Source organism: Phyllostomus hastatus, unplaced genomic scaffold (assembly GCF_019186645.2).
Source record: "Phyllostomus hastatus isolate PE091 unplaced genomic scaffold, TTU_PhHast_1.1 phas_contig_16, whole genome shotgun sequence".
Taxonomy (NCBI): domain Eukaryota; kingdom Metazoa; phylum Chordata; class Mammalia; order Chiroptera; family Phyllostomidae; genus Phyllostomus; species Phyllostomus hastatus.
The window spans coordinates 24,606,463-24,620,073 of record NW_025333643.1 but is presented as its reverse complement, the minus strand read 5'-3'; the positions used below and the strand labels follow the sequence as shown (position 1 = coordinate 24,620,073).

General features: G+C 38.1%; 1 pseudogene; it reads right to left on the bottom strand.

Moving 5' to 3' along the window:
• Positions 1-3,689: 3,689 nt before the first annotated feature.
• Positions 3,690-4,501, bottom strand: LOC123814344 (annotated as a pseudogene).
• Positions 4,502-13,611: the final 9,110 nt, after the last annotated feature.

Here is a 13,611-nt window from a genome sequence, read left to right as displayed (position 1 = left end):
TGCTCAGCTGTTCCTCTAGCAAAAAGGCCAGATTGAAATAACAGCAATGGGGCTCCCTTCCCTTTGAACTGTGGGGTTATAAAAATATTCACAGAAATAGAGAGGGAAGGGGAGTCTGTAGGGTCTCGGGCAGTGGGATATAGTGAGTTCCACCACTCTTGTGAAAATAAGAGATCACAAATTCATCATGAACTGCCTCTATGGTTGGGGCACCAGGTGAGAGTGTTAACTATACAACTCAGACTAAGAAAGAAACCATACTGAAACAACAGGATTTCTGAGCGTGGCAACCAGTAGTGGTGTAATAGAGATTTCTGACTGCAAGCAAGGCCCAAGGAGGAAACCAAAACAAAGAACGTGCTCAGTAGATTGGGAAAGAGAACTGATTTCCCCACTCTCAAGTGTATGGGCAGTGCCCTGCCCGCCCCCGCCCCCACTCCAATTTGTGAGCTGCTGCAGCTACAGTGAGGAACCTAGCAACACAGGACAATTGTGGGGATTTGGGGACCATTCTGAACTTTTCTCAGCCATGCCAAGCCATGTTGGATTTCTGGATCTTTTCCCAATAAAACCAGCTGGGCATAGAGATAAGATATTTTTGCAATCAGGAGTTTGGGGAGCCCTACTCAGCTCAGTTTGTAAGCAAACCAGGGGCTGCATGAAGCAGAGAGTTCTGGACTGTGTCTCCTACAAAGGCTGTGGGCTGGAAGTTAGAAGGGTGAGAGTTGAGTACCTGGGATACTTTGCAGTGTGGCAAATGCACTCACAGCCTACAAAAACCTGGGAAGTGTCCATCCTCTTCTTGTAGGGTTGCAGGAAACACCCCCAAAGGGGAAAGAAGGCATGTCAGCTTTCCAAATCCAAGATTTCCCTGCTGAGTGCAGTGCCACAGGGAGAAGAAAGAAAAACTCCAAAAAAGGACTTTCAAAGTGTAAGACATTTGAAGGATGTCTTCTGGGAACAGGACAGAGAGCTTAGCCTGCTACTGAAGTCTTGGAATGAGAAAGAGAATTTAGCCCCCACCTGTGGTCTGATCTTGCCCCAACCCCAATGGGATGTTCTTTCTATCTATTCCTTGAAGTTCAGAGCTGCTGAGCCCACTTCTGCAAAAGGAAAGTTCAATGTACCAATCCTGAATCAGCACTGAACCCCTCTAAAGAAGCAAGTGCCAGAGGCTCTGGCAAAGACTGAGGGGTTGGCTTTGAGTTGGGGCTACTCTTCCCTCACTTGGTGCCTTACAGACTACAGGACCAACAAAGTGGAAACCTGCTATTCCTATCTCAACAGAGCTGGTATTAGATTAGACCCTCAGCAGGAGGTTGTGGAGAAAAATCAGGCAATCCCAGGAAAGGGCAAACAGGCCAAAGGAGGAGGCTGGCCTCCAATAGCCTCAGCTCCTTAACACAGCTACCACCAGCTCCAATCAGGAAAGAGTTGTCCATTTTACACAGATTGGCCCCTCACATGTACAAGTAGTTCTAGTAAACATGGATACAAGCAGTGAACTGCCTGGTAGCTGCAGAGAGATAACCTAGAGCTGGCTTCACATATTATCTGAAAGCAACCTTTTACTGAACCCCACCAACTGGACCCAGAAACAATAAAACCAGTGGTAAGCTTCATCCCACACCAAAGTTCAAACCAAGTAGACACACAATCAGTATACACAAAGGAGTATTCTTGCTGGGTCCAGACCTACCAGAAATGATGCATCAAGTGGCAACAACTACACAGAATCCCATGCCAGGAGGTTAAGGTTTACCCTTACAGTTGCCCAGACTGAGGAATAATTCTATCCACAAAAGAACCACCAACATTTAAGATGAAACTACAATGAGGGGGTCACAGAACCCATCAGAAATACTCCTGGACCACAGAGTCCAGGTATTCTGAAAGATTGGACAACTTACCCCTGCAAGACATCTTTATCATAAAACAAGCAAAGTATGTTCAGGAGACATAGCACACCTACCCAACACACAGAGATCAAATGAGTGACAAAGAAAAGTGTCCCAAGCAAAAGAACAACACACATCTCCACAAAAACAATGAAAAGATATAGATGAAATGGAAGAAACACAAATACCAGATGCAGAGTTTAAAATAATGGTTATAAGGATGCTCAAAGACCATAGGGGAAGAACAGATGATCTCAGTGAGAACTTTAAAAAGAGATAGTGAGCATTAAAAAGGATATAAAAAAGCAACTGCCAAGGTATGGAAGCATCCCAAGTATGCATCAATAGATGAGTGGATAAAACAACTATGGGACATATAGTAAGATCGGTCTGGAAAAAGTCAACCTACTGTTAATATAATGAGAATGGTTGGCAAAACATTAATATAACCTGGAAGCCAAAGAGAGTGAGCTGGAATGTGCATGCATGAACAATGGCAACTTCACTATACTAGATGCTGTTGAGTGAGCACGAGTACTGTGTGGTCATCACTTTCAAAATGATTGAGTGAGTAGAGCAACAAATCTGCATTAAATTTTGTTAAGCTTTAACCTTCTGCAGAAACTATTTGGATGATTCAGAAGGCTACAGCTATGGGCAACTGGTGATTGACAGTTTCATCACAACAATGTGCCTGCTCATGCACCAAGTTTCATGTAGAGTTTTTTTGGAAAAACAACATATTACCCAGGTGACTCAGCCTTCCTATACAGCCCAGATTAGGTACCCTGTGACTTCTGGGTATTCCCAAAAACTATAATCACCTTTGAAAGGGAAGAGATTTCAGTCTGTCAATGAAATGAAGGAAAATACAACATGTAGCTGATGGTGATTAGAAGGGCATAAGGTCCCAAGGTACCTACTTTGAAGGGGACTGAGGTGTCATTGTCCTATGTGCAATGTGTCTTGTATCTTATTTAATAAATGTCTCTAATTTTCATAGTACATGGCTGGACAGACCTTGTGACATACTTTCTGGACAGACCTTGTCACATACATGGTGGAATACAACTCAGCCATAAAAAAGAAAATTTTACCCCTTGTGACAGAATGGATAGACCTGGAAAACATGCTAACTGAAATAAGCCAGTCAGAGAAAGACAAATACCATAATATCTCACTTATATGTGGAAATTAATAAACAAACTGAACTAACAAGCAAAATAGAGACAGACTTGTAGAGAGCAGGATGACAACTATTTGGGAGTGAGGAAGAAAGGGGTTGGAGGGATTGAGCAAAAAGGAATAAGGGGATTAAATGGTAATGGAAAAATACAATAAACTTTTTTCAAATAAGTTTTTTATTAAATATTGTAAAAATACAGCAGATTTTGTAGCAAATTAAAATAAACTGATACTTTGAACCTAAAAACAATATAACTAAAAATTCATTTCCAAATGCAGAGCAGTTACCCTTTATTTAGGGGTGGTTCATGTGAATGCATAATTTTGTTTTTAAGGAAAAGATAATTGTTACAATTAGCTATGTAACCACTTACATACCCCTAAATTCTATCTGTCAAAACAGTTCTTTTAGAGAATCCAATTTAAACATTGTATGCTTTTCTTCAGTGATTTTCTCTGTATTCCTTAATAGACAGAATTCAGGAAACTATTTGAACACCCAGATCATACTACAGCACAGGCCTCTCCATGGGAGCCCAGCTCCAACTTGTGAAGAAGGCCCAGTTCAGAATGTAATGAGGTGGTAATTTATGATAGTACAAATCATTATTTAAAAGTAACAACTTTAGGAATCTCTGTTTAGGGTTTCTGTGGTTTAGGCACATCCAAAATTTCTTCATAGTCCGCACTTATTTCCTTTGCCAAGAGACCAACTGTAACAATTCAATCTGAATTCTGACTTTGAGGGCAATCTTTCTTAAAATGTTCCACAGAGCCACAAAGTCCATAGCAACCCTATCAGCATAGACTCCTTTGGGATTACTGGTACAAAATCTAGACAAGTGCCCCATTGCCCCACAAAAAAGCATTTTGCAAAAGGAAATTCACCAATAGCTGGGCCTACTTTAGCCTTGCACTTGGTTATTTTGTGCTCTGTAGATCCACATTGATAACATATTACAATGCCCATATCTTGATTCTCAAGGGTGGCTAGGCAATCTGCAATCCCATGGCCAGATTTTCTACAATGAAAACATACCATTGCATTTTTCTTTGCTGTTTGTCTTTTTAATCATCTTCCTCCCCTTTGACTTTCTTTAAAGCAACTGTAATTTCTTCCTTTACTTCCTGATGGTTTGTTGCTATTATCTCCCCATTTGAGCTACCTGGGAGTTTTGTCTTAGGTATTCCATGAATCCATTCACATTTTAATTTAAGTACTCCTTTTTCCTTTTGTTCTTTTTGTGTTTTGCTTGGGGTGCATCATTTTTGAGGGACAGCCTATTGGCTTCAAGTTGTTTACTCTTTGGTAGGTTTTGGCTTTTTTTCCTCAATGACCCCTTCTTCATATCCTTTCATGATGTTGAAAGCAAGAGTCTTTTGTTATGTGTGGTAGTAACTCATGACCATCTGGTCATTGTTTCATCAGAGGTACTATATCAAGATAGTGCTGAGGGTTCTTCAGTGCCTAGCAGACAGGTCCTGTGCCATCAAGCCAGGTCCCAGGAAACCATGGAGGCCAGCCAATAATTTTTTTAATAAAATAGGATATAGAAACCATAAAGAAGAATCAGTCAGAAAAGGAAATTACAATATCTAAAGAAGAATTCACTTGAAGGAATCAACAGTAGCTTAGATGAAACAGAAGAATGAGTCAGTGAATTAGAGGACAGGATTACAGTATCCACATTCAAATACTTGGAGGATAAATAACATGCTATTAAAAAATGAATTGGTAACCAATGAAATCAAGGAGTAGATAAAAAAATTCCTGGTAACAAATGAAAATAAACATACAACAACTCAAATCATCAAAAGCAGCCCTGAAAGGGAAATTCATAGCATTACAGGCCTACTTCAAAAAGCAAGGCAATGATGTTGTCAATTCTCAATATTGATGTAACACTATACTTAAAATAACTAGAAAATCAATCAATAAAGCCCAGAACAAGTATAAGAACAGAAATAATGAAGATCATCATAGAAATCAATTACATACAAACTAAAAAAAAAATACAGAAGATCAATGAAACCAGGAGCTGTTTCCTCGAAAAGATAAACAAGACTGACACACTTTTAACCAGGCTCATCAAAAAAGAAGAGAAGACATCAAAAAAAAATCTGAAATGAGAGAGATGAAATAACAACTGATATCACAGAAATACCAGGTATTATAAGAAATTACTGTGAACAGCTATATGTCAAGAAATTGGTCAACGTGGGTGAAATGGGCAGATTTCTAGAAACATACAAACTCCCAAAACTGAATCAAGAAGAAGCAGAAAACCTGAATAGAACAATAACAATGAATGAAATCTAAGCAGTAATCAAAAACCTCCCAGCAAACAAAAGTCCTGAACGACATGGCTACACAGGCAAATTTTACCAATCATTCAAAGAACTATTGCCACTCCTCCTCAAACTATTCCAAAAAATTCAAGAAGAGGGAAGATTTCCAAGCTCTTTCTACAAGGCCAGTATTATCCTAATTCCAAAACAAGGTAAATACCAACAAAGAAGAAAATTATAAGCCAATATCCCTGATGCTAAAATGCTCAACAAAATATTAGCAAGCCAGATCCAGCAATATACCAAAAAGATTAACACCATGATCAAGTGGGATTTCTTCCAGGGACACAAGATTGTTACATTATTCACAAATCAATAACTGTGATTCATCAAATACAAACATGAAAGATAGGACTTCTAGCCAAGATAGAGGCATCGGTAGATATACTTTACTTCTCCACACAACCAGAAGAAGGACACCAACAAATTTAAAAACATAAAACAACCAGAACTGCCAGAAAATAGAACTGTATGGAAATCCAACAACCAAGGAGATAAAGTAAAAACATTCATCCAGATTGGTAGGAAGAGCAGAGACAGGCAGCTGAGGTGGAGAGGACACAGGACAAGGCAGCAGCTATTGGACCAGATGGTCTCACATTCACTTGTGGATAAACCAGTAGGAACAACTGGGGAGCAACACACACCACGCAAGCCAGGGTTCTGGCACAAGGAAATAAAGCTTCAAGACCTCTGGCTATAAAAATCTATGGGGGTTGTGGTAATGTGAGAATCTCTGAGTCTCACAGGAGAGTTTGTTAGAGGGACCCATGGGATCCTAGAATGTACACAAAGCCACCCATCCAGGAATCAGCAACAGAAGGGCCCAATGCACTTGTGGATAGTTGGGGACTGAAAGTGACACAAGAGCTGGATAAAGGACATTGTTTCCTTTCTGACCCATCCTCCACATACAGTACAACAATACATCAGAGAGGGTTGTCCCACCCTGGTGAATATCTGACACTCCACCACTTATAATGTAACAAAGAAATGCAGAGACAAAGAAATATAGTCCAAAGAAAAAAAAAAACAGATCAGCCCTGGGTGGTGTGGCTCAGTGGAATGAGTGCCTACCTGGAAAACAAAGGCTAACTGGTTAAATTCCCAGTCAGGACACATAGCTAGGTTGCTGGCAGGGTCCCCATTAGGGGGCATATGGGAGACAAACACAATGATGCTTCTCCCTCCCTTTCTCAAAAAATAAATAAATAAAATTTAAAAGAAAATGAACAAACAGATAGAAACTCCAGAAAAGGAACTAATTGACAAGGAGATAGCCAATCTATCAGATGCAGAGTTCAAAACACTGGTATTCAGGATGCTCACAGAAATGATTAAGACTGCAAAATAAAGGAAGAAGTGAAGGCTATATGAAATGAACTAAAGAAAAACATACAGGGAACCAATGGTGAAGAAAAGGAAACGGATTCACATGAAGAATTTAGAACAGAATGAATAAATAAACATGCAATGGGAACAGAATGAAGAAACAAGAATTCAAAAAAAAAATGAAGAGAGGCTTAGGAACATCTGGAGCAACTTTAAACGTTCCAACATCTAAATCATAGGGGTGCCAGAAGGAGAACAGGAAAAGTAAGAAGTTGAAAATTTATGTGAAAACATAATGAAGGAGACCTTCCCTCACCCGGCAAAGGAAATAGACTTCCAGGAAGTTCAGGAAGCTCAGAGAGTCCCAAACAAGTTGGAACCAAGGAAGCACACAGCAAGGCACATCATAATTGCATTAGCCAAGATCAAAGATAAGGCAAGAATCTTAAAAGCAGCAAGGGAAGAAGTAACAGTTACCTACAAAGGAGTTCCCATAAGGCTGTCAGCTGATTTCTCAAAAGAAACCTTGCAGGCAAGAAAGGGCTGAAAAGAAGTATTTGAAGTCAGGAAAGGCAAGGACCTACATCCAAGATTACTCTATCCAGCAAAGCTATCATTTAGAATGGAAGGGCAGATAAAGTGCTTCCCAGATAAGTTACAATTAAAGGATTTCATCATCACCAAGCCTTTATTTTATGAAAAATTAAAGGGACTAATCTATGAAAAAGAAGAAAATCAAAAATATGAATAGTTAAATGACAACAAACTCACAACTATCAATGACTGAACATAAAACAAAAACTAAAACAAAAATAAAAATGAACTTAGCAAACAACTACAACAGGAACAGATTGACAGAAATGGAGATCACAGGGAGGGTTATCAGTGGGGAAGGGGAGAGGAAGAATGGGCGAAAAGATTCAGGGAATAAGTAGCATAAATGGTAGGTAGAAAATAGGGTGAGATTAAGGATACTATAGGAAATGTAGATGCCAAAGAACTTATATGTATGATCCATGGACATGAACTAAGGAGGGGCGTGTGTGAGTGGGAGGGTGTGTGCAGAGCAGAGAGAAACATAGGGGGAGAAATGAAACAAATTTTATAGCATAATCTATAAAATATATTTTTAAAAATCCTTTAAAACCTTATATTTGAAGGCCACTGTAATCAAAACAGTTCAGTCCTGACATAAGAGCAAATATATAGATCAAAGGAACAGAATAGAGAGGCTAGAATACACCCAAGTCTCTATGGTCAATTAATATTCAACAAATGGGGCAGAAGCATAAAATGAAATAAAAATAGCTTCTTCAACAAATGGTGCTGGGAGATCTGGACAGCTACGTGCAAAAAAAATGAAATTTGACTATCGACTTACATCATATGCAAAAATAAACTCAAGATGAATAATGACTTAAATATAAATCATGATACCATAAAAGTCCTAGAGGAGAACATTGTCAGGAAAATCTAAGATATTCCATGAGGCAATGTTTTCAACAATATGTCCTCTAGAGTGAAGGACATAAGGGAAAGAATAAACAAATGGGACTTCATCAAAATAAAAAGATTCTGCATAGCTAAAGAAAACAGCATTGAAATTAAAAGAGAACCAACCATATGGGAAAACATATTTGCCAATCATACCTTGGAGAAGTGTTTGATTTCCAAAACATATAAAAAAATCAGAGGACTCCACTCCAGGAAGAGAAACACCCAATTAAAAAAATAGGCAAAGAACCTGAACAGACACTTCTCCAAGGAGGACATAGAGAGGGCCTAGAAATATATGAAAGAATGTTCAGCATCAATAGTCATCAGAGAGATGCAAAATAAAACCACGATGAGATACCACTTCACACTGGTTAGAATAGCCATCATAACCAAATCAACAAACAATAAGTGCTGGTGAGACTGTGGAGAAAAGGGAACCTTAGTACACTGTTGGTGGGAATGCAGACTGATGTAGTGACTGAGGCAAACAGTATGATATTTCTTCATAGATCTAAACTGCTTTTTGACCCAGAAATTCCACTGCTGGGATTATACTCTAAGAATCCTGAAACACCAATTGAAAAGAACTTATGTACCCCAATATCCATAGCAGCACAATTTACAACAGCCAAGGGCTGGAAGCAACCTAAGTGTCCATCAGCAAATGAGTGGATCAAAAAACAATGGTACATTTACACAAAGGAATACTATGTAACAGAAAGAAAGAAGGAGCTCCTACCCTTCATGACAGCATTGATGGATCTATGCTAAGTGAAATAAGCCAGGGAGTAAAAGACAAATACCATGTGATCTCACCTATAAGTGGAACCTAATCAACAAAGCAAACAAGCAAGCAAAATATAATCAGAGACATTGAAATTAAGAACAAACTGACAATAACCAGAGGGAAGGTTGGAGGAGATAACAGGGGGTTGGGGGAAGGGTTGTTGAGGACCATGTGTAAAGGACACATGGACAAAGCCAAAGGGGGATAGGATCAAGGGTGAGAGGTGGGGATGGCTGGGGTGAGGGGAAGTGGTGGAAAATAGAGATAATTGTACTTGAACAGCAATAAAAAAAGAGAAAAAAAAGAAAAATATATAAAAATGATTCAAGCACAGAAATAGTAATTACACTGTTGGAACAAATATCCAGTTTTACTTCCTGTCCACACAAATAAATCTCACTTCTCATCTTCTGTAACTGGAATGGTTAACTGGAGGTTGGGATTCTCCCAGATCACTTTCTATGCAATATGTAAGATACATATATAAGTATATATGTGCATTTAATTTTGTTTTTAAACTATTTGCTGCCTAAATGACATAATCCTATACTTAATATCAGCAATGGACTGTTTCCACTTCCTAAAACATAGTAGAGATCTTTCCATGTTGGTATATATAGAACTATTTGATTATTTCACAGTACAGAGGTATTAAAGTTCAACCAGTCCACAATCAATGTATGTATAAATTGATTTGAGTTGTTCTTTGCCATCAAATCCTTTTATTTGCATCTTTGGGCAAATGGGAATTATTCTCTAGGAAAAACATTTTTTACTTGTTTTTTATTTATTGTGACTTTTGTCATTTTAAAGTTTGTAATTTTTATGAAGGTAAATAAGACAACTTTATGCTTTATGAATTCTGAATTTAGAGACTTTCTCACAAAATTGTTTAAGACCCTACTTTATAAATAAAAATTCTCTTTATTTTCTCACTAAAAAAAGAGAGAGAGAGAAAATAAAAATTCCATTTACTATTGCAACAACAACAACAAAAAAATAAGGTACCTAGGAATAAATTTAACCAAGGAGATAAAAGATCTGTACTCTAAAAACTATATGCCACTGAAGAAAGAAATTGAGGAAGATACAAATAAATGGAAGCATATACCCTGTCCATGGATTAGAAGAATTATCATAATTAAAATGACTATTCTAACCAAAGCAGTCTATACATTCAATTAATTCTTATTAAAATATCAATGACATAACTTCACAGAAATAGAACAAATACTCCAAAAATTTATGTGGAACCAAGAAAAGACCCTGGTAACCCTCAGCAATCTTGAGAAAGAAAAACAAAGCTGAGGAACCACAACTCCTGATATCAAACTATACTATAAGGTCACTGTAATAAAAACAGCCTGATACTGGCACAAGAACAGACATATATATCAATGGAACAGAACAGGGAGCCCAGAACTAAACCCACATCTGTATTGTCAATTGATATTTGACAAAGTTGACAAGATTATACAATGGAGCAAAGACAGTCTCTTCAATAAATGGTGTTGAGAAAACTGGACTGGTTCATGCAAAAAATGAAATTAGATCACCAACTTCTACAATACACCAAAATAAATTCAAAATGGATGAAATACTTAAATGTAAATTACAAAACCATAAAAATCTTAGAAGAAAACATAGGGAGTAAAATATCAGATATTCAATGTAGAAATATTATTGCTGATATATCTACTAAGGCACTGGAAACAAAGCAGAAAATAAACAAAGCACAAAATAAACAAAGCACAAAATAAACAAAGCACAAATGGGACTACCTCAAATTAAAAACCTTATGTATGCTAAAGAAACCAAAACCACAACAAATAGGGCACCCAGTATATGGGAGAATATTTTTGCCAATGATACATCTGACAAGATTTTAATCTCCAAAATATACAAAAGTAATACAACTCAACACCAGGAAAACAAATGACCCAATTAAGAAGTAGGCAAAACACTTAAATAAACACTTGTTCAAAGAGGACATACAAAGTGCCCATAAACATGTGGCAAAATGTGTAACATAACTAATCATCAGAAAAATGAAAGTTGAAACCTTATTGATATATCACCTTACCCCTGTCAGAATGGTTACAATCAATAAATCAAGAAACAACAAGTGATGGTGAGCTTGTGGAAAAAAGGGAACCTTAGTGCACTGTTGGTGGGAACGTAGCCTGTACTGCCACTGTGGAAAACAATAAGGAGTATCCTTAAAAAATAAAATTGTAACTCCCTTCTGACCCAGTGACTCACTTCTGGGAATATACCACAAGGATCCCAAAACACCAATACAAAAAAATATATGCACCCCCATGTTTATAGCAGCATTGTTGCCACATACAGTAGCCAAGATTTAGAAACAGCCTAAATGTCCATCAGTAGATGAGTGGATAAAAAAGCTGTGGTATGTTTACACAATGGAATATTACATAGCAGTAAAAAAGAAGAAACTTATATTTTGCAATATCATGGCTGTACCTGGAGAAAATTATGCTAAGTGAATTAAGCTAGTCAGTGGAAGAAATATACCACATGATCTCACATATGTGGAGTCTAATGAGCACAATAAACCAATGAACAAAATAGTAACAGAAGCTTAGATACATAAAACTGACTGAGAGCTACTGGATTGGATGGGGTGGAAACAGGATGAAAGATGGTGAACAGATTAACCAAAGAACATTAATATACAACCCCTGGACATTGACAATAATATGTGATTGGCTTGGGGTGGGGAGAGGATAGAGCTAGGTGGAGGTGGAGAAAGGGAGAGAAAGAGGGAATAACTGTAACAGCATAAACAATACAAATAAAACTAAAAAAATAAATAAAGTTTTAGTTCTCATTTGAAAAAAAAAAGAAGAAGGCATTCTGGCCAAGATGGAGGTATAGGCAGAAATGCTTAGCTTCCTCACAAATCAAAAGAAGGATAACAATAAATTTAAAACCAAAGACAACCAGAACAGTCAGAAAATCATTTGTGTAGAAGTTCAACAACCACGCAGATAAAGAAACATTTATTCAGACTGGTATGGGGGGTAGATATGAGCAGCTGGGTTGGAGATGAAGCATAGCAAGGCAAGGTAGCAGACCCCATGGGCAATCCTATAATCGCATGTTGATAAGCCGGGAGGAAAGGGTGGGGAGCAAGACAGACCATGACTAGCAAGGTGTCAGCAAGGCACACTAAACACTCCAAATGCCTGGCTATAAAAAAATCTCTGGGGGTTGCAGTGGGGGAAACTCCCTGTCTTACATGAGAGTCCATTGGAGAGGCCCACAGGATCCTAAAACATACAGAAAACCACCCACTTGTGAATCAGCACCTAAAAGGGCACAATCCACTTGTGGGAAGCAAGGGAATTGATGGAAAATGGGGTGAAAGCTGAGCAAGTGGCATTGCTCCATCTCTGACCCTTCCCCCACAGACAGCCCCACCAAGGAGTGTTGCCCTGCCTGGGCAAATACCTAAGGCTCCACCCCTTAGGTTTGAACAGGTGCACCGAAACAAAGATGCATGGCTCAAATGAAAGAACAGATCAAAACTCCAGAAAAAGAGCTAAGTAACGAGGAGATAACAACCCGTCAGATACAGAGTTCAAAACACTGGTAATCAGGATGCTCACAGAATTGATTGAGCTTGGTCACAAAATGAAGGAAAAAATGAAGGCTACACAAAGTGAAATAAAGCAAGATATACAGGGAACCAACAGTGAAGGGAAGGAAACTGAGGCTCAAATCAATGATTTGGAACAAAAAAAAACACCCAACTTGGAACAAAATGAAGAAACAAGAATTCAGAAAAATGGCTTAGGAACCTCTGGGACAACTTCAAATGCTCCAACATCCAAATTATAGGGGTGCCAAAAGAAGAAGAAGAGCAAGAAATTGAAAACTTATTTGAAAAAAAATAATGAAGGAAAACTTCACCAATCTGGCAAAGGAAATAGACTTCCAGGAAGTCCAGGAAGCCCAGAGAATCCTAAAGAAACTGGACCTAAGGAGGAATACACCAAGACACATCATAATTACATTACCTAAGATTAAAGAGGAGAGAATCTTAAAAGCAGCAAGAGAAAAGGAGACAGTTACCTGCAAAGGAGTTCCCTTAAGACAATCAACTGATTTCTCCAAAGAAACCTTACAGGCAAGAAGGGGCTGGAAAGAAGTATTCAAAGTCATGAAAAGCAAGGACCTACATCCAAGATTATTCTATCCAGAAAAGCTATCATTTAGAATGGAAAGGTGGATAAAATGCTTCCCAGATAAGATCAAGTTAAAGGAGTTCACCTTCACTAAGTCTTTATTATGTGAAATGTTAAAGGGACTTACCTAAGAAATAGATAAAAACTATAAACAGTATAATGACAACAAATTCACAACTATCAACAACTAAAACAAAAAAAAAAAAAACAAGCAAACAACTAGAACAGGAACAGAATTACCGAAATCAAGATCACATGGAGGGTTATCAGTGGAGAGGAGATGGGGAGAGGATGGGGGAGAAGGTACAGGGAATTAGAAGCATAATTGGTAGATATGAAATATACAGAG